This window comes from Desmodus rotundus, chromosome 7, assembly GCF_022682495.2.
Source record: "Desmodus rotundus isolate HL8 chromosome 7, HLdesRot8A.1, whole genome shotgun sequence".
Taxonomy (NCBI): domain Eukaryota; kingdom Metazoa; phylum Chordata; class Mammalia; order Chiroptera; family Phyllostomidae; genus Desmodus; species Desmodus rotundus.
This window is the reverse complement of record NC_071393.1, coordinates 11367247-11393741: the sequence shown is the minus strand read 5'-3', so window position 1 is coordinate 11393741 and position 26495 is coordinate 11367247. Positions and strand designations below refer to the sequence as shown.

Below are 26495 nucleotides of genomic sequence, written 5' to 3'. Positions count from 1 at the left end.
TCCAGGAGGAACATAAAGAGCTCTTTCTTTTCTGCTTATTAATAGCTCTGATTAAATTATCTCTGAAAAATTATCTACGTGGTGTGCACCAATGGGGGCTCGGCTCCCTTTAGGCTCTGGCCTAGATTACAGCAATGAGGGCAGGTAAGGCAGGCAATTAGGGGCTGGGGAGGGAGGCTGGGGCAGGCCTGCTCCCCCCACCAGGATAAAGGCTCAGTGTCTGCCTCCCTGCCTCCCTCCCCAGCCCCAGCTCAGCCTCTGACCTACCTCTACTCTTGGGACATTCCCAGCTCCCTCACTTGGAACACTAGGCCTTTGCAATAGCAGCCTTCTCTGCTGAGATGCTCTTCGTTACCTTTCCCCTCTAGTAACTTCCTACTCATGCTTCACAGGGCGTCTGATCAGCCTTTTCACCCTCACTTGCCCCACTGCTGGGTCAGGGGCCTGCTCTGGGCTTTTCCCTTCCCTGTTACCCTGGATGACAACTGCCAGTTGCTTTCTCTGTACCCTATGAAACTTGGGTTCCATGAAGCCAGAGACTGTGTCTAGGTCACTGCTGAGTCCCCAGTGGCTGGCACAGAGAAGGACCTTAGGACCTTCCCTGGGCCATGATGAATGAATGAATGAATGAATGGGCAGGCCTCAGGGAGTGAGGGCATGACTGACCTTACGTAAATGGAAGCAAAGTTCCAGGCTCCAGGCCCCTTGAGCAGTGCCTATGTGGTGTTTAACCCCATTTCACAGCTGGGGGAAACTGAGGCATGGAGCACATGAGGCACATGGCTAATAAGCTGAAGAGTCAGGGTTCAAACCAGTCAGTCTCGTTCTCCCCCTCATCCTCTCCCTGCTCTCCCTAGCTATGAGAAAACAAACCAAAAACTAAATGAAGGGGCATGTTCATTCATTGATTCAGAGATTAATGCAACAAACCTTTAGTGGGCACCAACTGTATGCCAGGCCTGTGCTAGGGATAAAACAGTTTGAGTGCAGCCCCTCCCCTCACAGAGCCCCTAGGTTGGTGGGGAAGACTGACAAATAAGTGGGCCATTATAACACAGACTGAGTGTATCTTTAAATGGGGAAGCACTCTAGCCTGGAGACTGGCAGTCAGGGAAGGCTTCCCAGAGGAGGTGGCACCCCAGCTGAAATCTGAGGGAGGAGCAAGAATCAACTACCTAGAGGGAAGACATTCTGGGTGGAGAGGGACAGCATGGGCCTGTAAGTTCAAGAGACACCTGAGAGGGTGTGCAGGTACTTCGGCAAGGCTAATGTATAGGGAGCGTGCAGGGGGCAGTGAGGAACCAGGTGCCCTATGTCCCTTTCCTCCTCAGGGCCTCTCGGCCCTCTGGCCGGAGCCAATGTTCAGGAGCCTGCCCACTCGGTCGTTCTGTGGACAGTGGCAAATCCATCTCAACACTGTCTCTATTCACATAATGCAGAGTTATTGGACACAACCAAGAGCAAGGGAAGGCTGGATCGAGGGTAGGAGTAGGGGAAGGGGCTGGGTATGTGGGGGGGGGGGTGAGTGCATGGGGTCGGACACAAGTGAAGGCCCAAGACTGAGCATCTTTGGGGGGTGTTCACCTACCTGGAGGGGTGTCAGAGACACCCATAAGACACCACCCCTCCACCTACATAACCACCTTGGAACCTGCTGTTGCCTGAAATCCCACTATTAGCACATCATGGATTCACAGACTTCAGAGGTGGTGGGGCCTGGTTGTACACTGGAATAACACGGGGGCCTTCGGAGACTGCTGAGGTGGGGAGGGGGTGCCAGCTCCAGAGTCTGATTGGTAGGTTGGGTTATGAGCCCCACCCCCCACTTTATAGCAGGGGAAACTGAGGTCCAGAGAGAAGAAACTTGCCCTTAAGGTCATACCCAGTCAGTTAGTGACTGGCACTGGGTGCAGTAAATCAAGGTCAGGGGCGCTGGCTGGTGTTTGGGATCCGGTTCTGTCACTGTGTGACCTTGTTTAAGTCATGTGGCCTTCCTCAGCTGTAAGATGTGGATAATAATCACAGAGACTACACGGGGTCACCGTGAAGGTGAAGGAGGTGGAAACAGGTGATATAAATAACACTGAGCACCACCTGGCCCCTAGGTGGTGTCAAGTTGTGGTAACCCAGGGCAAAAAATCCCAAACTTTGGAAAGGCAGTGGCGTGGCCAGCAGCGTGCTTCTCTCCTTCCTGCTTTCATTCTTCCCAGGGTTTTGGTTGTTGTGGTCCCTCGCCCTGCACCTGGCTTGGGTGCGCCCGCTCTTCTCCCCATCTGTCCACGCCCCAGTCTACCCAGCACGTTGCCCAGGCAACGTGTCCTGACGTCGCTGTCAGTGCAGGCGGCTGGCCCCAAAGTGGAAGCAGCTGGCCCTGGGATCACATTCCCAGGTAAATCCCCACCCCTACCCCAACTCCCAGGGGAGTTGGGTTGGGTGGGGCTGAGGGGAGAACTAAAGTACTAAGACAGGGGCCAGGCGAGTGAGCTGCTGGGAACTGTGTGTGACAGCTGCTCAGCAGCCTAAAACAGGGCCAGCTCCTGCCCTAGATAAGGCAGTAGGTGGCCTACTTGGGCCAGCCTGGGAGCTCCCCCACGGGCACCTCTCCCAGGTTCTGGGTAGGGGTGGGTTGGCTCCCGGAAGTAGGCCAGGGCTGACTATAATCAGCTCATCCCACAGAGAACATTCACTAGGGTCTCCAAAGCCCTCCCCCTCTTGACACCCACAGCTGGCATTTATTGAGCACTTACTGTGTTCTGAGTCCTTTCCACACAATAACTCACTTTGCCCTCACTCAACCCGTCAGGTAGGAATTATGACACACAGACAAGAAACTGAGGCACAGAGTTATGAAGATAAATGTTCAAGGCCAACAGCTAGCAAGGACAGGGCTGGAACCCCTCCCAGGTTCAGCGAGACTCTGCGGGGTCCCATGGACACAGTCTGAGGGTGCTGGGAGGAGTTCTGGCTGCTACTTTGCATTTCCATAGGGATCCTGAGGTCTTTCCTGGAAAGCTGGCTCCCCAACTTGCTGTGTGATAGACACATGGCAGCCTAAGGAACGGTTCCTCCCAGGACTCAGTTTTGCCAGCTGTGGAATGGGACTGCTAACTGGGCCATTAATGGGCTCTCAGGCTGACCAAATGACGACCTATGAAGCTGCTTAGAAAGGAAAAGGCAAGATGCAGTATAATTTGATGGATTCAAAATCTGGAACCCAGGTGAAACTGTGCCTCAGTTTCCCCATCTGTGAAGTGGGGGAGAATACCAGCGCCTGCCTCCCATGTATGTGGTGAGGATTCCATGAAGTAGGGTAGAGTTTATGAAGAGCTCAGTATGGTGCCTGGTTATACAGTTAGTGCTTCAGACATCTCCACGGTGATACCAAAAACCCATCACTGCCAAACATAGGCCTTCGGGCCAATCACTGCAGACAGTGTCACATCACATCTTTTAACCTCGGTTTCCTCTACAAGATGGGAGTATAACAGTACCTACCATAACAGTTTCTCGTCTGTGAAATGGGAGTGATAACAATACTTAACCCGTCGTGTGTGAAGATTTAAAGTACTTCGTTATGTGTTAGCTTCTTTTATTGTTTTTATTATTTTTAACACTTAGCTACCAAATAGGTGCTCAATGATGATACTGCTTTTCCCACCCTGCTTCCCGACAAACGGACTGCAAGTACCAGCATGCCCTGCACCACCATTTGGGGACCCTCCGCCCGGTGCCTGCGTGCTGCATACGGGGAGTTGCAGTCCTTTCGTGGCTGGCCCCGCCTTGCCCCAACTTGGGGGAGGAGGTTGGAGAGCCGCCCTGCCGGTCTTTGAATTTTGCCGCGAAAAGCGCGCGTGGCGGCCCCTCGGCCACGCCCCCCATAGGACGCGGCGCCGCGTCACCCTGGTAACCGCCTCCTAGCCGTCGCTGATTGGGTCCGACCTCAGAGGGAGGGCGGGGGGCGAGACACCGCGGCAGTTGCGGGCGCCTGCTGCTGTCAGTCGGGCCGGAGCGGAGCAGCGGGCAGGACAGCCCGGCTGGAGGCGCCGCGAAGAGGCTGCGTGCCCCAGCCGGGGAAGGCGAAGAGCCGGGCCCACCACCTGCGAGGCGAGCCGTGCGGCACCCGGATCTGAAGCGAGGCGAGGCGCCGGCGCGCGCTAGGCGGCGCGAGGCTGAGGTCCCGGGAGCCTCCCGCACGCCACCCCGGGCCACAGGCGCGTGAGAGCCCGGTGCGCGCCGCCCCTTCTGCACCTCGCGAGCTCGCACTCCCGGTGCACCGTCCTCCGGACCGTCCCCACGTCCTCCCTGCTGTACCCGGACAGGTTATTTCTCGGCGCGGAAGCCCCCGGGGCTGTATCCGAGCCTCCGCCGCCCGCTGTCACCGCCTCGGCTGCCGCTGCTCTCCGCCTTCCCCTCCCCCCACACCCGGGGCCCGGAGGAGGAGGAGGGGCCGGTGCATTCTCGCTGCTGCTCTTTGCAACCTGCGGAGGTCGGTGCGTGCCGGGAGAAGCGCCCGGACCGCTGCAGGTGCGTGCAATTCTAAAGGAGAAAACCCTCCCACCCCCGGGCGAATCCCAGGGCTGCAAGCCTCCGGCGGGCGGTCGAGCGAAAGGAAGCAACAAAGACAGGCTGCAGCTGGGGCCGGCAAGAGGGGCCGCGGCTGCCGGCTCCCGGCGCGGGCGGAGAGGGAGCCCCGGGGAGCGGCGAGAGCTGAGCTGCAGCCCTGAGCGGGACCCAAAGGGGAGGCGCAGCGCCGCCCGCGGGACGCGGTGAGCACAAGCCTTGGCCAGGATGAGCTGCTTGAGCGCCCGCGCGGCCCAGGTTCTGGGCGGGCGCGACCCCTGCTGAGCGGAGACCCTCCACCCCGGACTTGGGACGGCGCAGGCCGGCGCCTGTATTGGCCTCACCGACAGCATCCCTTTCCACCCGGAGAGAGATATTGGCTCCCAAGAGGGGCCCTCTCAGGCAGCCTCTGTCACCTCTGCATGGCTGCAACCCTGCCAGCGGAGAGTCGCTGCTGAGACCTGGTTGATCCGGTGAGTTCCGCGGGGCGGGGTTGCGGGTTGGAGCTGGGGGCACCCCCTGGCGTCGGGGCAGCCCGGATGGGAAATAAAGGGACCCTGGACTGTTGGGGATTCTGAAGCACAGGTGCTTCTTGACCCCCCCTTTCCTTCCCACACACAACTTGCCTGGACTCGCGGGCCGGCCGGAGTGAAGGTTAGGGACCGTTGCGTGTACTCTGCTGGGCCCTGGGCCGGGTATATGTCACCCCATCCCTAAAGCCAGCAGATAAAAGTAACAGGAGTAGTGCTCTGTCTTCTGAAAATCCGCTGGGAATTCCTGCTCCTTGGAGTGTTTGGGAAGGGGTGGGGGTACCCAGCATGGGATAGCTTGGGGTTCCCATGAGACCTTCAGGGGACATTGGCTCAGAGGGGTACGTGGGGACCCGGTCACATGCAGGTGGCTGCTTTTGAGGATTGTTTCTCTGAGGCTAGACTGTAGCAGGGTTCTCTTACAGCCTGTGTTCCTACAAAAAACTGGCAGGTATGGCAGGTGCCCAGTGCATGACACTGGGCATGACATCACTACCCGGCCTCTGATGTCACTGGGGTTGCAGTGGAGACACAACTTGTGTTAACCCAAAGACAGCGTGAGGGTCATTGCACCCAAGGGCGGGGCTGGATGCCTCTGGGTAGTGGAGAGGTGAAGGCAGACACCCCCCCCCAAATGCAGTCCCCTGACCTAAATCCCAGTGCCCTGATGAGGTCGGGGAGGGAGGCAGCACCAACTCTCCCGCATGCTCCTCCCCTCAAGGACAGGTGCTCAGCTTTGGTCATATAGCCTGGGGGCTTAGGACTCCCTGACAGCAACTTTCTGCTTTCAAAAGAGGTGCAACAGAGACCACCTGCTGAAACACACCCGACCAGCAGGCTGAAGTTCCCTGGGTCCCCAGAGAGCTGTGGGTCTCTTGCCTTAAAAGGGGCTACTTCTGGTCAGGAAAACCTGGGTGCCTCACCCCCAGCCAGGGAAAGCGCAAAGGATCTGCTGCCCTTCAAGTCCAGGGGGTCCCCTGCTGTTCCCTGCCAAGATGAGGGGCCTTGGCCAAGCCTAAACTCCCGACTGCCCCACTCCTTTTGGTGTTGAAGATGATTCTGACAAGCTCCATGTGGTGTTCATTAAGTGAATGGAGGGCAAGTCAGGCCCCTCAGTGCCAAGGTCTGAATGAAGCGTGTCTCTGCCGAGAAGCCAGTTTTCTTTATTTTTTCTTTTTAAAGATTTTATTTATTTATTTTTAGAGAGAGGGGAAGGGAGGGAGAAAGACGGGGAGAGAGCCATCAACGCCCCCAACTGGGGACCTGGCAGGCAACCCAGACATGTGTCCTGACCCGGAATGGTACCGGTTTGGAGGATGACACCACACCCACTGAGCCACCCCAGTCAGGGCAGGGGGCCAGCACTGACCCCATTCCCCGTGAAGGCCCAGAGCACCCCCAGGCAGCATCCCGCTGCTGGCTCTTCGATTCCTCTTCTAAGTTCCTCCCAGCAATTGCCGCCAGTGTCGGAGGTGCTGTGATCACGTTTCTAGGAAAAGGTTAGACAACTGTGTCATTGCCTCAGTGGGGCGGGGTGGGGTGAGAGCAGAAGGGAGTGGATGTGAGGTCATTGAGAGAGGCCAGGCCCCGTCTCTATGCAGCAAGCATTTTTTTTTCCTGTTTTACTCGGCTATCTAGCTAGATGAACAGGTCAATAAATATCAGTGGAGCTGCTTTTGGGGGCTTTGCGGGGAGATGATATTTCTAGCTGAAATGGTGTCGTTAAACACACAGGCTTCCAAGGACAGAGGAGCAATAGCAGATGGGTAGGGAAGTGGGAGAGGTGGGCAGAAAGGCTGTTTGCGCTGCCTCTCCAAGCTTCCCAGTTTAGAAACAAACTCTGAGTGCGCCGGAGATCCACAAACACAGGCAGTTGGAGGTCCTCCATGGAGTATTTACACTTACAAAGCCAAGGCGGAGAGAAAGGCTGTCAGAATTGGGCGATTCCTTCTGTTCCCTTCCCTGGGCTTGGCAACAGCACCAGGTGACGCACAGGAGGGAACGCCAGCTTAGCCAGCGTGCCAGCATTTTATAGGATCTCAGTTACTCTTTGCCGTGACTCTCGTGCTGTAGCCCATTATACAGATGAGGAAACCGAGGCTAAAACAGAGGAAGTGATGAGATGCAGTGCTCAGCCAGGACACTGCAGAGGCTTGGCTCTCAATTGTGCTGGCTTCAGAGTTCCCAGATCTTCCCACCCTCATCCATGTGGGGGAGGCACTGCCCCCGCCCCTTGTTGGACATAGTCCCTGCGAGAGTCAGGGGCTGTAGAGGAAGTCTGGCCTCACCAGGGTGTCTTACCACTCTGAAACCCAGGTAGGGATCCTGCTTCCCATCACCTACAGGACAGATTGAGCAGAGGAAGCACTTCTGCCTTGGCCTTGTGGGCAGCCTGCTTCCCTCTCCCCTGGCCCCTCTTTCTCCAGCACTGGGGGGGGGAGGAAGGGATCACATGAAACCTGCCTATCAGGAGGGCCGGCCCTAGGCTCCTTGTCGTCTGCCTCTGTGGGCTTACCTGGGTGGGCTGTGAAGCTGCCCCAGCCATCCCAGGGTCCCTCTTGAAGGCAACCCACTGGTGCAGAAGTCAGGAATATAGATGGGGCAAGGGCATCTTTGGTAGATGTGACCTCCTGACCCAGCCTGATGGTGGGGGAGAGCCCTAGAGGAGGAGTGCCCTTCGACTCTCAGAAAGGGCAAATAGGGATCCGCCCGGCAGGCAGGTGGAAAGAGTGTTCTGGGCAGTGGGAGTGGCCACGGAGGGGGCCTGTGATTGCTGAGGTGTGCTGAATGAGGGGCCGCATGGCCCTGGGGTGGCTGTGTCCTGGAGGCTTAGGTGGGTGGGGGAGGTTTAAGCAGGAGAGAGGCTCCCTTGTCAGACAGGGTGACCCTGGACATCCTGGAGGGCCTTCTCAGCTCTCCAGGCAGTTCTCTGTGTCAAGGTTAGCTGTCCACCCCCAACCTTCAGTAATCCTTATCACTCTGTGTAAGCTCACCCATCCCCTGTCCCTTCTGAGCCTCACAGTTGCTCTGCACCTGGGCTGGGTGACTTAAAGTCCCTATGGTACAGAGCCCAGCTGTGGAGCCGGTCTGTCCCCTGCTGGCTGTGTGACCTTGAGTGAATAGCTTTGCCGATTTGAGCCTCAGTTTCCAGATCTGTGAGAAGGAGCTGATAATAGCACCCACTTCCCAGGTCTGGTAAGGATTCAGTGAGGGTTTAGCACAGGTGGTAGCATACAGTAAGCACGCCATAAATGCACATTCTCCTGGCCACTGTCAGCTTCAACCTCAGAATGAGGCCTTGAAAGGTTTTCCCAGTCCCTCTTGGACCTGAAGACCCCAGGGCAGGTCTGGGCATCCCACCATTCCAGTGGCCTCTGCCACTGCTGGTTCTCCCACCTACCAACCCCAGGCACCCCACGTATGTGGCTCCCATCTGAGGTCCTGGGGTGGGTGCCAGGGCCGGGCCAGGGTGCCCCTCCCCTGTCCCCCTCCTGCCCCCTCCGCCTCCCAATCCCTCACAAACCGGAGGAAGCAAGCAGAGCAGCTCATATTCATGAACCGTAATTCAATCAGGCAGCGATTCCTCTGGGCGTGGGGCGGGGGTGAGAACGAGGGGACGCGCACAAAAGGGCCGCTTTATTACCTCCCGCGGGCCGGGAATTGCGGCTCTCCCCTGGCGGCGGCCGGAGCCTCCTTTATTGTGTTAACCCATTTGCGTGTCAAGAGCTATTGTGCGCTTTCTCTGCCAGTGCTGAGCAGGCTGCGGGAGGAGGGCTTCGCGCTGGCCGGTCACCTCCGTGGGCGCCGCCCACCGCCCTGATTGGTTGCTAAGTGATTTGCATCCAAGGTAATCACTTTTATCTCAGAAGGATGTCGACTATAATTATAAGCTACTGACATCTTTTGAAATCTGCCTAATGACTATTTTAGTCTGCACTGGGTGGGGAGGGGGGATTCTGGAGGCTAGGGGAGTGGGGGAGGGAGGAGGCTGGAAGGTGGTTGGATTCCTTCCCCCAGGACCTTTGATTCGTTAGTTGAGGAATATCTGAGTGCCTACTGCGTGCCTCGAACAAAAGATGGTGCGGAGATGGGGGTGCTGCCTTCCTGTGGGCGGAGTTGGTGCCATTTCAGAGATGGGGAAAGAGAGGCGGTGGCGAATGAGCCACCTGCCCAGAATCACACGCCCAGTAAGTGACTGGAAGCTGAGTCTCCCAAAGTCCTGTGTCAGCATTGGAGCAGGGTATAGACAAAAATAATGGAATCATTCCTGGGTGGGGGTCACCTGTCTGGTAACCTCCCTGGGCTTGTGTTATGACCCCCAAAAATGCAGGTGCTACCCATTTTGTCAGGGAGGAAACAGGGCACAGGGAAATTATGTCACCACCCAAAGTCGCACAGCCAGAGAGTGGCAGAAGTATGAGGTCTGTTGGTGGCCGGAAGTGGGATTCCAGCTCCCCAGTCCTCCACCCCCTTGTGTTTCTATTCGGTAAACACCTGGTATCAGCCTGGGCCAGGCACCCTGCTGGCCACTCTCTGGGTGGCAACGCTCTAAGAAACCAGACGTCCCACAGCTTCCATGCAGAGTAAGAGGAGTCTGCAACTCGATTTCTGGACAGAGCCAGCGCAGGGCTGGAGGAGAGACAGCAAGGAGGGGAAACTATAGCTGGCCATGGAGGGCTTCCTGACAGAGGGGGCTTTTGCTCTGGGCCCTGGATCCTGGGTAGATCTGCCCAGCATGCAATGAATGGGGATGTGACTGGCAGAGGGAGTTTGAGTACCAAGGGGCATGGCCAGCAAGAGCAGGGGAAGCTTGTAAGAGGGTGGAGGTAAAAGGGGGATAAACGAGCAGGGTGTGCCGGGGCTGGAGTGTGACTGGGGAGGAACCCCAGCTCGTGTGCTCTCACTGGCTGTGTGTCTTCCAACAAGTCATTGTACCTCCCTGGGCTCCGTTTTCCTCATCTGTTCAAGGGAGTCATAGCAGTTTTCTCACGGACTTGTGGGTGAAGTGAGCCCGAGCATGTGGAGTGCTCGGGTGAGCTTGGCTGAGCCCTTTAGAACTGGGTGGGCAGGGCTCAGGCCCCAGCCAGCCATCCTGGCCCCACAGCAGCTGTTTGGGGCCCTGGGAGCCCCTGCCATTGTGCAGAGGGCACAGGGGACAAAGGCCTGAGAGGTCAGGGGGTAAGGCCGAGGCAGGCGGTGCACAGGCGCCTGGGGATGGGGACGTAATGACATGAAACTTAATGTCCTGGAGTCTGTGGGGAAGGGGCCTCCTTTGGAGGAGGAGGAGGGCGGCACAGCCACCAGCTGTCCGCTCCTCAGATCTGCTGGCCCAGCAGGGTCAGCTGCCCCACGGGGTCCAGGTCTGAGCTTGGCCCTGGGGAGGCAGAGGTGGCAGGGTCTCCTGGCCAAATTCAGTCCCCAGGCCTGATTTTGGGGCTTGGCCCTGCCCCTAGTAGCATCTGAATAACCTCAGTCTCATCATCTGTCAGATGAGCCAGGGATGCACTTTGGAGGGCAGCTGTGAAGCTTGGCAGTAACGGATAGCAAGTGGGCAGTAAACAGGAACTGCTATTTTCGCTCTTTATTCATCCGATCATTCAAAGAGATTCAGTGCTCCCTGCCAGGCTCCCTGCCAGGTGCCGGGGACGCGAAGATGAACAAGCCCAGTTGCCTTGAAAGGTGGCAAGGCCTCCAACAAACACAGCACAGTGCAGTGGGTTAGTCGCCACAATACAGGAATTCACAGTCTGCAGGCACTGAGCCAGGAGCCGGGGGACAGCAGAGCACAAGCCAGACTGGGGTCCCCAGTCTCTCAGAGCATGCGAGTAAATCAGAGGTGGGAATTATTGCTTCCAGCCGATAGCCAGGGATGGCTCCCTGGAGGTGGGGGCTTCTGTCTACACACCTTTGCCTGTTATGGGAATCACAGGACACTGGTGGCATCTGCTCTGTGCCAAGCTGAGCTTCTGGCTTTGGCATTTTGTTCTCTCACTCAATCCTTATATGGTTCTGGGCTGTCAGTGAAGAAACTGAGGCTCAGTGAAGTGAGGCAACATCCTGGGGCCATGTGGCGGGCCAGCGCAGTCCCCTTCCTTATCCACGCAAGCTTTTGCCCGTCCCCTGTCTGCAAGGGCACGGGGCTGGGTGAGGCTGTCACGTGAGAATCCTTGGGCAGTAGCTGAGAGGATCCAGTTCTAAGCCAGCTGTTGCCTTAATAAGCTACACGACCTTGAGCAGGTCACCCCCCAACGCCAGCTGGGCCTCAGCTGCGTCCTCTAGAAAATGTCAAGGATGGCAAATCCATCGCAGGCCTGTCTTGCTTTATACTGCTGTGCCCTTGGCAGACATCGCCAATCAATTGCTGCCCTCTTCCCCTGCTGAGTTCTTCCCCTGACCTTGGGTTCTTTCCAGGGCTCTGGGCAGGCAGCACGAATCAATCAGCAGGGTTCTTTCCAGGGCTCTGGGCAGGCAGCACCAATCTATGAGCTGAAGCCTGCTTGCCTGCCTGGTCCGGAAGAGCTCAGGAGTCCCTCTGGCCCTTCTCCACGTGGTTCAGAGAACCAGGGCACCAGAGTGAGGGAGACTGGAGTATCTCCTCTAAGGAGGTAGGTTGTTCTTCAGCCACAAGAGCTGTGGAGGAGTGAGAGTCTGTTACCTTCCTTCATCTCCCAGAGAGACCCGTGTCCACACCCCTGCAGCCCAGCCCATGCTCAGCATGATTGCTCTGGGCAGACTCGGGATGCTTTCACCCTGGATGATAATGGCAGCGTTTACTGAGCTCTTCCTGAGAGCTAGGGCCTTTGTGGCTGCCCTCTCACCCATCATTCTGCAGAAGACCCGCAGCATGCCTCTCAGCCCCCCGGGGAGGAATTCTTTGCCCATTTTCGAGATGAAGAAAATGAGGCTCAGGGTGATGAAGAAGAGTAAGGTCATGCATTGCTGGGTGGCTGGCTGGGTGACATTCACACCCAGGTCTCGAAGCCCGAGGCCTAGAGCAGCGCTGGTCAGGGTGTGGAGGAGGTTTCACTCAAGAATGGCTGACCTCTGACAGGTGGAGATGGACCTTCTAGGGGGAGGGACAGCTGAGAAGCAGCTCAGAGGCTGATACATGAGAGGGTTTAGGTTGAGGGACTAGTGCGTGGCTGGGTGTGGCTGGAATGTGGAGAGAAAGGGACCGTGGAGGGAGCATGGGCTGATCTTGGCACTTGGACTTTGCCCTGCTGTGGCAGGGAACTGTGGCAGCTCTTGGAGTAGATGAACAACCCAGCAGCACGGTTATTCAACATCTCCGTGAACCTAGGGTGAGGTCAGCTGGCGCTTGGGACTACCTCTGGTCTCCTGGAAGCTTTAGCCTAGAACAGTGCCTGGTACACAGTAGGTAGGCATCCAAGAAATGTTTGTTGAAAGAATAAATGAATGCTTGCTGGGCTGAAATGCTCCCTACCTCCCGTGGGTCCAGCAGCAAGGAGGAGAGGCCAGCGTTCCCCCTTTCTAGGAGAAGCTGAACTTCGGGTGGGGGGTTGGAGCTTGGGAGGGTACCTAGGCAGGGGTTTCCCTCCCAGCACCGTGGTCCCTGCCGCCTGTCCCCAAGATCCATCCTAGACTTTCTAAGGGATGTCCCCGCCTCCCTGCCACTCCTGGCCGGCAGCCTCGACCCAGCACTTGGGGGAATAAAAGATGAAGGTTCGTGACCATTTTTTAACTCAATAAAGGGAGAGACAAGCTGCAGGCTGCAGGCCGGAGATATAATTAGTTCGCAGCAGTGGCGCTTTCTTGATTTAGCTTCTGAGAGAACAAGACAAGGATGTTATACCCAATTAGCAGTAACATCCAGTCGGAGGCTCAATAGGTGAGATAACAAGCTATTTTTATGACTTTTCTTTCCCAGCTTGGAGGGGGCAGGGGGGGGGGGGGTATCAGGGCCTTCTTTCTTTTCATCAGGGAACAATTATTAGCAATCTCAGGATTTCCCACAGGCAAATGATGCATTTGTGAACCCAAACAAGCAAGTATCCTGGGGGTGGCAGGCTGGCATGTTGAGTCCAGGACTAGTGGAAGGGGTGCACACCCCTCGGCCCCATTTCAGAAGCCCTCTGGAAAGGCTCCCAAACGCAGAGAGCCCTTGCGATGTGCTCTGTAACTGCCTTGATTTCCCTTCCTGCTTCCAGGAAGCAGAGGGGCCAGCTCCCCCCGGGGATGATGAAGGAGCCAGTTCTGGCCCATGGCAGCTCTTCTTGGCACCGTCTTAGGTCTTTTCTGCCAAGTGGGCCAGAGATTCGGGTTCCTCAGCCTTGAACCTGCCATTGCATTCTGCCTGCTGGACCCCCGTTATGGCTCACACTGCCCAACCACCCTCATGCCTGTCCTGGATCCCAGACCCAGTCTCTGGCAGGGCCTGGGTAGCGATTAGGTCCCGTCTGTCCACCCTCATTGCCCTCTGAGCCAGGGCGCCCAGCACCGGCCAAGTCTCCGCTGGACAGAGAAGCCCTGCCAAGCCCCACCCCAGCCACCTGGCCACACTCCGACCCCTGGCGAGGGCTAGGGGATGCCCAGAGTGGTGGCTGGCATGGCTGTCGTGATACCCCATCAGCCAGGCCCCACACTGTGAGCAGGTTCCTGGGCCTCTGCCCATCCTGGAGCATCTGGCCCCACCCTGCCCCGAGCTCCCTCTCCCTGTCAGTGTGGAGCCCCGCGCTCGTGGTTCAGACAACCGACAAACCCAGCCATGCAAAGTGGGAGTTTAATTGCAAACAGTTTTTATGGATCATGGGCCCATCTGTGCCACCATATGCAAAAGGAAAAAAAAAACCATTTAAAAAAATATCTCCCTGCCCCACCCCCCAAACTGACTCCAGAAGAAACAGTTGCCAAGGTTTCTCTGGCTGTGCTGGGACTTGTCCTGCGGGGCTTCCTGTGGGGTGGGCCTAGCAGGCCGGGGGTCCAGGTGGGGCAGGGCTGAGAGGTGCCCCTGGAGCCCGCCTGCCGAGAGGGGGCGATGGCCTCAGCCAACTGCCAGCCGTTCCTGGGCCCACCAGGTTCTCTCTGGGCTCCGGGCCTTGGCACAGGCCGTGCAACTATTCCAGTACTCAGCATCCTTTCCCAGCCACCTCGCTGCTGCTTTGCGTGGCCTCTAGAGTAGCGCTTGGCATGCAGTGGGCATCAGGCAGCGTTGGTGGCAATGTGAGAATGAGTGTGTTTGGGGGCCCACAGACGGGCCACCTCCTCTCCCATTTCTAGCCCAGGAAACGGACCCCAGGAGGGGTTTGAGATATTCAGTGACAGACCCCTTGGGACTGTCCAGGCTCGCAGACTCCCTATTCCCAGTGGCCCTTTTGGCCATGGTGCCAGCCTCCGAAGATGGGCCCCACCCGAGGGTCAGGCCTTCTCAGCAAGGGCTTCCAACTGGGCTCCAAGTGGGCTGGTCTTGGGGTTCTGAAAGGCCTCCTCTCTGCGGCAGCCTGCCAGGGTTCGATCACCATGCCACCTTACCCCAGGAACTTCAGACCATCATTTCTTCCCCTCTGTGCCTCAGTTTCTTTATCTGTGAAATGGGGATAAGTTGATGGGACACTGTGTGAAGGCCTGTCATTTCTCTTTCCCATGGGAGGGTCTTTGCTTTGTTCACCGATGTCTTCCTAGCGTCCTAATCAGGACGTGTGATGCTCCGTGAAGGGAGGGAGTGAGTGAGTGAAGTATTTGAAGGACTCCAGGGAGGGAATGAGACGTAGGCCTTTGGCTTGCCAGAAATTCAGGGTTTTTACACCCTTTTTACTGAAGTCTAGAAACCACTGGGCAACCTGTCAGGCTTGTGAACTGTGTTCTCCTGATGAGGGAAACTGAGGCTCAGAAAGGTCAAGGGACTCTCCCAAGGTCACGCAGCTGGAAAGAGGCCAGAGCTGGGACTGGAACCCGGATCCTGTGACTCCAGCTGGCCAAGTCCCTGTCCCTCACATTATAGGTGAAGAAGGTTAGGTTCAGAGTAGGGAAGGGACTTGGCCACTGTCACCTAGCAAGGGAATAGCAGCAGCCAGCATGTGTGGGGTCCTTCCTACCCCCATTATAAGATGAGGAAACAGGCCCTCCGGCCTCAGAGCCAGGCCAGCCGAGTCTGCTGCTCTTCCCTCCCCCCGCCCCCCTTCCCTAAGCCTGTGGCTGGGATCACTGCGCCTGTGGGCTTCCCCATCAGCTTCCCAAGCCAGCAGCTCCGTGTGTGCCAGCGGCCAGGCCCCATGCTGGGGGTCCCTGTGCCCAAGACCCCAAGGCCTGGTACTCGGTGCAGCCCTCCCACAACAGGTAGCAGGGGGAAGTGGGACCCCAGCAACCTGGACAGGCACGGGCTGGCCAGGTCCCTGGCAGAAGCCCAGGCCAGGCACCAGGCAGCCCGTTCCCCTCCCGGCAGTGATCACCAGCTCCCGTTGTAATCATTAAAACTATTAGAAGGAAACGTTCGCTTGAAGCAAATGTCAGGCGTCGAGCTGTGCTTTGTAAACGCTCACAATTAATGCCAATCAGGCCCGGAAAAAAGCCGGCCTGGAATCCTGTCTGTTTCGTCTCGTTTGTCAGCTGGTGCCGCTTCATGTTGCACATTTTCATACAATTGCTATAAACATAAAAGGGAAACTCCACAGTGTTCCCGGGCGCCCGGATGGTGCGCGCCGACTTAATTACTTGGTGTTCTGCTGTTCACTTGGCCGCCCTGAGCGGATGGGGAGGGAGAGAGGCAGCCTGTGTGTGGCAGGGCACGGTTCTCCTGGGGGTCAGCCAGGGGGATGGGTCTGGCTCCAGGCCTGGGTCCCCTGCCTCACCCGCCCTGGCCCACGGAGCTGAGGATGTTTGTGAAACGAGAATGAAGTGCTAAAATGTTTGCAAAGTCCTCAAGGAGAAAGGGGACCAGAGCCACTAGACTTGACTTCAAATGCCTAGTCCGTTGCCTAGAATGATCCCACCTCCTACACAGCAGACACGGCACCCCTTGCCTGCTGGGCCTCAGTTTCGCCATCTGCGCATTGGGAGTAAGAGCCCCGTGGTCAGGAGTTAAGCTGGCCGGGCCCGGGCTCTGGGCTAAGGGCATCAGCAGGCTTTTTCTCATGTGGCCGTTGCACAGACTCTGTAAGGATCCACGGGGAAGATGAGGCCTGGAGTCCCACTTCCGGAAGTGGTAGAACTGGGATTTGGGCCTGGGTTGCTGGACTCCTGAGGCCATAACCATGGTGCCGCCCTGCTGTGCCCTCCCTCCTAGGCAGGGTAGCCATAGGGTTGAAAGGAGACGAGGGAGCTAAAAGTCCCAGCCCACAGTAGGTGTTTCATGAAGAGGCCAGCAGACAGGCCAGGGTCAGTAGGGGGCTCAGGCCCTGGCCTGAGGGTCAGCACCAACACACGGGGACCTTGCTGGGTGGAGAGTGGAGGGTGGAGGGGTCTACAAGGGGTGCCATTCCCCCTCCCTCCCCAGGGAAGGGCTAAGGGGGAAGACGCTGAGAGCATGCCTGGCCAAACCCTGAGACACTCCTGCCTGCCACCCTTTCCCCCAGTGCCTCTAATCTGGTTCTGAGGTGCTGGGTGCTGACTGTACACCAGGCCCCACACCACCTAACTGAGCCTTCAACATCCCAGAAAGCTGGGCATGTTACTATCATAGTTTCCATTGTACAGATGAGAAAACTGAGGTCCAAACTGACCTCAGGTTACACAGCTGGGGTCAGGGGGAAGCTGGAGTCAGATTCATGTCCAGGTTCATCTATTCCAAGGTCTTTTTCATGGCTTCCCAGCCCCTCCCCGTCACAGCCTGGATGTGGCCCTGCCACTCACTGTGAACCCTCCCCAAGGCCCTTTTGAGCTCTCTGGCTCACTGTGGACGGGTCTTCTGGAGGCCAGGCCGGCTCTGCAGGGACACACCAGCCTTTGTGTAGGCTTGGGCCAGGCGGGGCGGCCCTTGGGGTGGGGAGAGGGCGGTGCAGCCACGCAGGCCAGGGATAAATACTCAGAGCCACGAATAAAGGCCCCTTTGTGTGGCGCTCACTGGGGGAGGGGGTGCTGCCAGCTGCTACCCTGTGTGACCGGGGAGGTCTGAGCCCTCCACAGAGGTCTGCCGCCACCCCCAGGGGACTGGCCAGGAGCCTGTCATCTCCCCAGCGGGCTCCTTCCACCATTATTTGCCTTCCTCTCATTTCCTGGGGGCCTCTTGCTCCTATGGAGCCCCTGGAAGCCATTCACCGGGTTTGCTGTGGGCCTACTGTGTGCCACCACTGGGCCAGACACTCCACCACCCTGCAGATAAAGGGCAGGAATCCCATGTGACACACGAAGACACTGAGGCTCAGAGAGGACAAAAGACTCGCCATACTCCCACAGCTGGCCCCGGGGCCAGGGTCTGTGCCCTGCTGGTCTGGGGGTCTCCGGGCCCAGGGCTGCAACTTGAGGTGCCCACCTCATTGCCTGGATGGTCTCAAGAAGGCTGCTGGCTGTGTCTGCCCCCCTGGATGGGGGCCCATGTCCATCCCATCCCTATGTCTTGCGCAGGCTCTGGACTAGCGGCCGCTGTAGCTCTAGTGGGGACCCGATCCAAGAAGCCCTCTCTGAACCTCAATTCCTTGGCTTCAAAGTGGGAGTGAAATAGAATCCGGCATGGGGGATGTGCTGGGGAGACAGGTAGAGCACTGAGTTCCGTGTCTGCTCCATACATTCAGGCTGCACAAACGTGGCTTGCGTTTGCAGCATCCCTGCTATATCCTGGGAGAGGTGGGAGGACAAGCTGAGGCAGTGGCTGGGTGACAGGGATGTTGGGGTAACTCAGGAGCGTAAGCAAATGGCAAGGGTTGTCTCGCTGGTCCCTGCCACAGCCCCACTGTACAGGTCAGCAGACCGAACCTCAGGTTAACTGACCTGATTGGTCAAGGGCCCCAGGGCCCCAAGGAGCCAGGAACAAGGAAAAGTAGCTTCCTGGAGCCCCGCCCTTAATCTCTTCCTAACCCCCACCTAGCTCGCACAGCGGCTGCCCACTGCAGACGCTGCCCAAGTCCCTTTGTGAGGCAGCTCAGGAAGCCCCCAAAGGCTGCTGGGCTTTTCACAGCATTTTCCAGCTGCCCGGGCCCAGCTCCCACTCACCAGGCCCTTCCCTCCTCTGGGCCCTTGCTCACACCAGGGCTTTCCCCAGGGGCGCCTCCACTGGCCCCATCCCCAGCTCACTTGTGTGTACGCACACACGCGCGCACACACACTCTCTCTCTCTGCAGGGGTAGCTCCGACTTGCCTCTTCCCTAAATGTCCCCTGTCTAGTTGAGGCTTGGAGTCCCCTCCCTGGGCTTTGTTCCCTGCTCATGCCACCAGAGCCCTAGGCCTTTTCATCTCTCTCCCAGCTCTTCGGTGTGGTGCATAGTAGGTCTTCAGTGAAGTCTGAAACAGACACAGCCCTGCCCTTCAGGGACCTAGTCCCCGCCTAGCAGGACAAACATATAGACAGAATTGGCAAGGCTGCATTTCTGGGAACGGGGTCAAGCGCAGGACACCCAAGGAGCAGGAAGTTCCCACCCTGGCCCTCCCTACTCTACAGAAGGGAATGAACACTTCTGAGCCCCTAAAATGCTCCTGGAAACTTGGCCATCTCGTTTTAACCGTCCCAAGACAAAGCGGGTTTACAGATGGGACAGGAGGCTCAGGGAGGCAGGTAGGCGCTGAGGCCCCACGGCTTCTGAGGGCGGAGCCTTGGTCACAGGAAACTCCGGTGCCCACGTGGCCAACCAGGTGGCACAGTGAACAAAGCAGCTGCCACTTAGCTTCGTGGGAATGTGGACTCAGTGGTTCCAGAGCAGCCAGTTTTGGTTTGCTTTCAAGAGAAATCAGACAATGAGAATTTTAGGTGGAATTTTTGTTGTTGCTTTTCTTTTCTTTGTAGTGTTGGCAACCACATCAGAATTTTTTATGTTTATTTTTATTATTATTATTTTTTACCACAGCAAATGGGAAGAAAAGATGTTTGTGGGGGAGATTTGCACCCTTCAAGCATGTAGGACTGTCTGAGTGGAGGGCATGCTTGGAGTCCTGGGATGTCTCACTCTCCCCATCCTCGGCCAGCAAGAGCCCCCAGAACCCAGAGGCAGCTCCACACACCCCTCAAGACACCCACACACACCCCTCAAGACACCCCCAGACACCGCTTTCACCGCCAGAGGCAGGAAGCAGGGCCCGAGCCCCACGAGGGCACCACCCAAATAGCTATAATCAGCAGCCTCGCCAAGACTTCAAACTCACCCAATTATCCTGTGAGGGAAAAAAAACACAAAATGAAAACAAATTAACATGTTTGCATAGAAGCTGCTGCAGCAACACACAGCCGCACGCACGCACACGCTGGCGCGTGCCCCGGAGAAGCTCAAGACTCCGTTGCCACCCTCCCCAGGCCTGGCACCCACCCAGCAATGCCAGGCGAGGTGTGCCGGGCTGTGCCCACCGCTGAGGGCCAAAATGTGCACTAGGCCCAACAACTAGATGGCCCCCAACCTGACTGGGTCTTGTCCCAGTCTACCAGCTTTCAGGGGGTTTTTTAAATTTAATAAACACATCAAATCCATTATGTGCCAAAATTCAACCTCATTGATCTGAACCCCTTTCGTCAGATGGGAAACTGAAGCACAGAGAGAGAGGTTAATTGACCTGCCCAAGGCTGCACAGCCGGTGAGTGGAAGAGCTAGGGTTTGAACCCGGATGGGCCAGCTCCAGAGGCCTCTCTGTGACTCCCTCCTGTCTGTGGATGACATGCCCAGACCTCAGCCTGGCCTTCAAGGCCCCTCCCGAACCCCAGCTCCTCCAGCCTGTGCCCATTCTTCTCCAGCACACCCCCACCCTGCCCTGCACATGCGCTCACGCTGAGGGGCTGTGGGTAGGCGGCACGATCACAGAGCCAGATGGATATGTGTTCAAATGCCTGCCATCCCAGTCTCTTGCTGGATGGCCTCGGGCAAGTGGCTGCTCCTCTGTGCCTCAGTTTCCCCTCCTGAAAGATTGGGCACTGCCCTTGCCCCCAGGAGCATGCAGCCAAGGGGTTCGGATACTCTCTCTTCTGGGAAGCTGCTGCTCCTGGGAATGACCTCTCTTCTCTGGGCTTCTTCAAACCTCCGTCTGACCCGAGGTCAGGGTCGCTGCGTGTGTGCCTAATGGTCTCTGCTGTGTCTGAGTCGTCTCTGGTCCCACAGCCTGATGCGCAGCAGGTGTTCAGGCACGCTTTGGCGAATGGAGCCACCCCTTTCCCCACTCTCACCTGGGCACGTCCGGGGCTTGTCCCTGGGCTAGAAGGAGTTGGGTTTTAGTTCTTGAAACTCAAGGGTCCTCAGGCCGGGGCTGCAGACGCCTCCCTGGCCCCTTCCCCCTACTCTGCGGGACCCCTGACAAATCTTTTCACCGCTCTAAGCCCCTTGCTGTCATCTCTGGCCCATAATGGTGAAAGCTGGGGGTGGGCATTGCTGGCACAGCGGGCACCCAGTGGGCAGTGGGTTTGAAGGAGCTAAGGGGGCAACAGTGAGAGGACCTCTTGCCACTGAGCGAGTGACTGCAGCCAGCGTGCACCTCGTCTGGCTTAGGCCTCGTCACGGCCAGGGGACAAAGGTGCAGTTCCTAGCTCTGTTTTTCAAACAGAGAAGCTGAGGCCCCAAGGGAGTTACTTAAGAGAGTCCTGCTGTTACGTAGCAGAGCCGGGGTAGCACGCAACACAGCAGTGCTGGGTTCGTGCTTTAGCCACGGTGCTGTTTGGCCCCTTCTGGACGCTCCTGAAAAGGCTGAGGCAGGTGCAGCAGCCAGTGGCTCGAGGATCAGAGAGTGAGGGCCGGTCATAGGATGAGGTCCCGGTGGGGGTGGTCGAGGGCTGACTTCAGTGACCTCGGTGTCCCTTTTGGCATCAGCCTCTTGGCCTACAGTCGTACAGACCACTCAGGACCAGGCCGGCACCTAGGGGAGTTGGCGCAGCGCCCACCCTAGGAGTGGCCAGTCTTTGAGGACAGGTTGCCCACTGGGCGTCCCAGCCTTCCCTCGGCATGGCCCTGCCACAGGCTGGAGAGTCCCACAGACCCAGCGCCACAGCTAGACCCCACCACGTGGCCTTGGACGAAGCCATGCTCTCTCTGAGCCTCTGCTCCCTCCTGCAGAATGGGAGCTGAGGATTAGCCCGCACCTCTCAGGATGCGCCCAAGGCTGAGGTGTGGCGTCCCGCGTGTGGCCGCTGCTAGAGGAAGCAGCCCCTGCCCAGACCTCCTAAGGCTCTTTGTCTCCTCCAGAAGCTTCCCAGCCCTTGAGCTTCTAGGACGTGGCTAGGGGCGGGGCTTGCCTCGCCTCCCAGACCATGCCCCGCTGGCGTCCAGGTGTTGCAGGTGTGTGGAGGGGGTTGTTGGGCGAAGGTGAAAGTGTACAGTGAAATGAGGAAGAGACCCCAAGGCAGGTGACCAGAGAGGAGGGGACACCATGAGCCCGGACCATGCAAGGAGCGGGTGAGAAAGGGAGGCCCCGGTGCATCCTTCTGTTCAGTGTGGATTGATGGAGCGGGTTCTGTGCACCTGGCCTTGGAGCAGAAAAAGATGAGGGAGGCACCTGTGAGGCCCAGGTCAGCTGCCTCACTGCTGTGCAACCCGGGTCCAGCTACAAGGTGTCTCTGGACCCGCCTCCTCGAACAGGCTGTGGAGAGGGCTGCAGCCAGAAGGCATTCAGCAGTAGTTGGTTGAGGGCCTGGGACCTGCACACTCAGATCAACTCTGTCCACCCCCCCTTGGGGGCAGGGTCAGAGCCAGTTCCAGTGGCCGAGTGTGAATGGCAGGGGCGTGGCTTCTTCCTGCCTACCCTTCTGAGGCTCAGAGAGCAAAAGCTAAGGGTTGGTGGCCTGCAAGAAGGAGGGAGAAGGTTCTTTTCCCTCTCCCATTATGAGTAATATTCATTTTTTAGTATTTGGAAATGGCAAGTCTGTTACAGAAAAATTCAGCCATCACCCAACTACCCCAAGCTGAGCACTTGGTTTCATGGTGGGGACATTCTTCCCAGGTGTCAGGCACTCGGGAAGTGTCTCACTTCGCCTTGCGTGAATGACCATCCTGGTCAGGCAGGGCTCCCAGGAGTGACTTGCTGCACGGACATGGCCAAGCCCAGGACCCGGCCCCGGGGAACGGCCTGCTCCATGCTAAGCCCGTCCTGGGCCCTGCACCCATCGGCATGTTCTGGACTGGGCTTCTGGGCGCCACCTGCCCGCCCGGCAGCCCATTGTCTGGCATGCGGGGGGGCGCCACGTAGCCGCCGCTCTGCACACATCTGATCCTGTCTCCTCCACATCAGATCATTTGTAACCGTCACCAGCCAGTCAGGCCCGTCGCTGATTCAATCTCGGCTTTGTGCTGTCACAGCCGTTTTTCTGCGCTGGGCTGATTTTGAAAAGAGGCCCCTCTTCTGGGCCTGCTTTTTATAAATGGGGGAGGGGTGGGGTCTTTACGCGTGTCCGTCCCACACACACATCCATGCGTGCACAGACACATTAGTCTCTGCCTCTCATCCCTGAGAGGAGAATTTGGAATGTGGTAGGTGGGCAGGGGCCCTGGGCTGCCGTCCCGATCCCTATCCTCTACCACCTGCACACCCTGAGCACCTACTATGGCCCCGGTATTCAGACACAGCAGAATGTATGCAGTAGAGAAGATGGATGCTAAATCATTCATCATTAAGATAATTTCAGAGTGGTAATGACCGTGAAGGAACTACAATAGTAATGGAATAGTGGCCAGGCCGGAGGGTTGCCGACTTAAATGGAGTGATCAAGGAGGGCCTCATGGAGGAGGTGATGTTTGTGTTGAGGCATGAATGAGGAGATGGAGTTGGCACAGAGAGTTTTAGCGTTACCCAGTCTGAACTAAGATGTCCTGTCAGTGTAAAATCCACCCCAGATTTCAAAGACTTAGTATGAAAAAAAAGGAATGTAAAATCTATTAGTACATTTTGAGTATTGATTGCATGTTGAAGTGATACTGTTTTGGCTATATGAGATTAAATAACATTATTAAACACCATTTCTCTGGTGGGTACTAGAAACTTTATTCTGTTTTGATTGGAGAGCGTTGTGGTAGAATAGTTGGGCAGAGGTAAAACTGCAAATGCAAAGGCCCTGGGGTAAGAGCAAAGTTGGCCAGTCAGAGGAGCAAAGAAAAGCCTGTGCAGCTGGGCAGGGTGACCAAGCGGAGAGGGACATTGCGGGACAGTGTGGGGAGGGAGGGGGCAGAGGTTCACGCAGGACCTCGGAGAACGTTGTTGAAGCGCTGTGGAAGTCACTGGGTGGAGAAGGCAGTCAGCTCCCCCTGGAGAAGCTCAGCCTGGCCCCTGCAGGAAGGTAAGGTGTGTAGGGGCCATGGAAGCTGGGAGGTGACTGGGCATATGGTTGCCACAGGGATCTGTGGTGGAAGAGTCCCTGGCAGGACCTGCTGGACGGCTGGCTGGACTGGCTCTGCCCCCAAACACAAAGGATTTCACAGCCTCAGGCCTTCCTGTCCTCCTGCCTTCCCATCTCCACCTTCCCTGGCTGAGACCACTTCTTCCTGGAGCAGCCACCCACTGTCGCTCCCTGTCGCCCCCTGTCGTGTCAGTGAATTTACCACACATCTCAGCACCCTCTTCTCTGCATGGTCAGTGGCTAAATCCCTCTTAAAAAGTTAACAAACAAACAAACAAGTGATGCTTGTTCACCATAGAGAAATTAGAAACACAGAGAAGCACAAAGAAGAAAAACCAGACTCCCCAGAGATAAAGTCACACAGCAAGGCTGTGGCAGAGCTGGGGTTGGCCCCTGGTGGTCTGGTCCCCATGCCTGAGGACCAAAATCAGGATGCCTTGTCGCCAGATGACCCTGTCGGAGCTCCTTCACCACCAATGGGGTTAGAGGCACTGCACCCCCTGAGCGTAGCTCCTGGCAAAGGGCAGAAGTTGGAGACCCCAAGCACACGTAGTTTTGGTGCTGTTGTTGGGCTGGAGCATTCTGTGTTCCCTGCCCCGAGGCTCTGCTGGTTTCTTCACCAGCCCCCAAACATCTGTTGAACTTAGCTTCAGGCCAGAAGTCCAGACAGGTGTTCACTAGGCACTTTTACCCACCGCTCCCCCCACCTCCCCAGCCACACCCCTCTGCACTCCAGGCCGTTCCTGCTGGGGTGCAGTCTTCCTCCCTTCCTCCTTTCCCCTTGAGGTCTAATCCTCAGACCTGCGTCTTCTACTGGGCCCTTCGGCCCCTTCCCCCGCTGGCTTGCGGGCCTGGACAGCCCCTTCTCCCCTCAGGCTTCTGTGTCCCCGTGGGTACAGTGACCACAATAATTCTCTTCCCCCTGGGGGTGGGGCGGGTAAAATCAGGTGGTGTCTGTGAAGTGCTGAGCCCATGGGGAACACTAGAAATAAAGACTAGCTCCTATTATTGCTCTTATTATTAGATTTTTCTCCTTCCCTGTTGCTGACTTAACCCTGACTGGTGGTGCAGGAGCCTGGAGGAAGGAGGGAAGGCGGAATAGGAGAGAGGGTGGCTGGGAGCACCCAGCCCCCCCCAGCTCCACGATGGGTACTACTTTTGCCCTTTATCCTGTTGTCCTGAGTCACTAGTAACTCTCTCTGTCCCTTCATCTCCACTTACGTGTTGCCCCTCCAGGGAGGTTCCGTGACCTCCTCCGAAAACACTCAGTTGAGGCCTTTCCATGGAGCTTCCCCAGCCCCTGTCAGAGCATCTAGCACTGATGGCATTGGTGGGGCTCCCAGCTTCACTCCCATACCTCTGGTGGAAGATGACAGTGAGACTTGGCAGCACTGTGAGTAAAGAACCGAGGCCTGAACTAGGAGAGGGGAGGCCTCGAACGACTCCCAAACTTCCAGCCTTGGAGGTGGAGGCTGGGGAGGGGTCTGAGATTTGGGGGCTTTGTTCCCCCAACTAGGGCTTCCTGAAGGCTCATTTGCATGACAGTGAGCCCCCCATTCACTCCCTAGGTGCTGCCTTTCAGGGGGCTCTGGCTCTGGGATTGGGCCAGCCAGGTCCGTTGCCAGTGGCAACAACTGCCCCCTCACCCCATCCCCCGATGGGGGCTGCTTTGACCCTTCATATGAGCCCCCCAACTCCCCACACCCACCCATTCACATCCACTCAGCACCGTCTCTTAGCCTTTCGTTGCCCCGAACCAGCACTTGTCCACAGTAAGAGGTTCACTGCACCTGGAGGTTGGGGCCCTTTGCCCCTGTCCTCTCTGTGCTGGTGACGCTGCCTGGCCTCGCACACAGGGGCTCCCGTCAGTTACTCACCAACAAGCCATCTTCCCCAGCACTTGGGAGCTGCCGCAGGTTCTCCACGTACACCAGTTTCTTTCAAGTCTCCTTATACTTGTCTGCGCATTGCCTGTGCTTGGGACTCCCCACCCCGACCTTCTTCTGTAGCACTTCCTACCTACCTATCTGTAGGTGATAATCACCGACCACACTAATGATGTCTACCACTTAGGGAGTTATGACTATGACCCTGGCACTTTAATTGTACTAATTCATGGTAAGGAATTAACTCCTTCTTAGATGAGGAAATTGAGACTCAGAGAGGCAGAGGTATTTGCCCAAGGCCACAGAACTAAGGGGTAAAGCTAGGATTTAGGAAGGAGATAAAGCTCAGGCATCTAGCCCCAAAGGCCGGGACACAATACTGGCGCCCTTACAAGGCAGCCCGGCTGTGTTTTCATCTCGACATCCCTAGGATAGGAAGGGTGGCCCCGTTATTGCTTGGTATCCTGCCTTGTAATTGTCCCTCTGACCCCACCCCCCTCTGCCTGTCAAGATCTGTCACTGCCTCAGCATCTACCACAGGCCCTGGCGCACAGTAGGTGCTTAAGTTGTCACCTCCTTCCCTTCCAGAGGTAGGTGTGCTGCCCAGGGCAGATACGGTTAGTTCCCATGGAGACTGACTGACGTCACTACGCTCCCAGGATAGTCCCCTCCTTCCTCCCGGGGCTCTAGCGCTGGGAGCTGGCCGTGGTGCTGAAGGGCCCCAAGAGGAGCCCCTCCCGGATCGCAGCCCTGGGCGCTGATGGGACACTTCCTGAGCCCCGCCTTGTCCTGACTCTCCGGGCCACCCACCCTTCCTTCAGGAGATGGTTTCCGAGGGCCTACTATGCACAGGCAGTGGTCAGAGCACGGGGAGCCCAGGGAGGTGGGGTCACACAGGGAACCCCATCCATTTGATTATCCATCAACTGTCTATCAAACACTTTGTATGTCTCTGAGAAGCCCTTGAGGAACCTGGGCTTCAGTTGAAAGTAGACGGAAGGGGCAGAGACGTGGAAAGGACTCGCAGGCAGAAGGGACTGAGCGGGCAAAGACCGGCAAGTGTGGTGGTGAGTGGTGTGTCCGGAGGGAAGCCCACCTGCGGACCCCACTGCCTGC

At 57.3% G+C, this 26495-nt stretch overlaps 1 protein-coding gene and 1 long non-coding RNA gene across 2 annotated transcripts in view; one reads left to right on the top strand and one right to left on the bottom strand.

Moving 5' to 3' along the window:
* Positions 1 to 4003: 4003 nt before the first annotated feature.
* The window catches only part of FAM222A (family with sequence similarity 222 member A), a 47388-nt gene continuing 24896 nt past the window's right edge, over positions 4004 to 26495 (top strand). The window contains exon 1 of the mRNA XM_053928780.2: positions 4004 to 5033. The gene's annotated coding sequence lies outside the window, so the exon portion shown is untranslated. The remainder of the gene's footprint in view (positions 5034 to 26495) is intronic.
* Positions 6307 to 8840, bottom strand: LOC128781404 (uncharacterized). Its single transcript, XR_008427381.1, has 3 exons — positions 8734 to 8840; positions 6996 to 7190; positions 6307 to 6579 (listed from the first exon to the last, which is right to left on the bottom strand). It is a non-coding gene; the product is annotated as an uncharacterized lncRNA (long non-coding RNA).